Raw genomic sequence first — 669 nt, 5'->3', positions numbered from 1 at the left:
AAAAAACCAAACCAAACAACAAAAAACCTCTAAGTAATTCCTTTTCTTCTTTGATATCAACCATAGTAACCTTGTTTACCAAATTCTAAGTCCCAGAGCAGGGCAGCACCTCTCAACGGAGTTTTAGGACACTAAGAAAAGAATATTCTTTATACCTTAGTGTACTTTACAGACCTGGTGTCAATGTGAGGGACTCATCCTGCTATAAAGAAAACTGTCATTTATTTAAGTAAGAAATTTCAGAAGGAAAAAAGTGGTTAGATGCTTGGCAGAGGTCACAAGCTGCCTGGGTACGCTTTAGTCCCCCTGGGTCTCCACTCTCTCTGCTACTCCTGCAAACGATTTGCCGAGTGTCTCAAGACACTCAGGTTTGCAGTGTCTGGCAGAGTTTCCCACTTGGGGCAGTCGTTATTTTTCCTGCGGGAGTTGCAACAGTAGCAGTGTTTTGTAGCTTTAGATGTTAAGTAATAAAACCTGTGCATGTGAGCAAACCTTGCACTGACCGGAGACTGCCGCTTGCACGCGTCTGTCACTGCCAGCACTAGCGTTTCACCTTCTCACGGCCGTTATGGCCTAGCGTTATGATTGTAAGACCACCCGCCCACCCAAGCACAGAAGCCGCAAGCTACCCAGCGGACCCCGAGGCGGCGGCCCGTCGCGGAGGCCCGA

This window comes from Galeopterus variegatus, unplaced genomic scaffold, assembly GCF_000696425.1.
Source record: "Galeopterus variegatus unplaced genomic scaffold, G_variegatus-3.0.2 Scaffold295, whole genome shotgun sequence".
NCBI classification, from domain to species: Eukaryota; Metazoa; Chordata; class Mammalia; order Dermoptera; family Cynocephalidae; genus Galeopterus; species Galeopterus variegatus.
Note: the sequence above shows the minus strand (reverse complement) of the source record.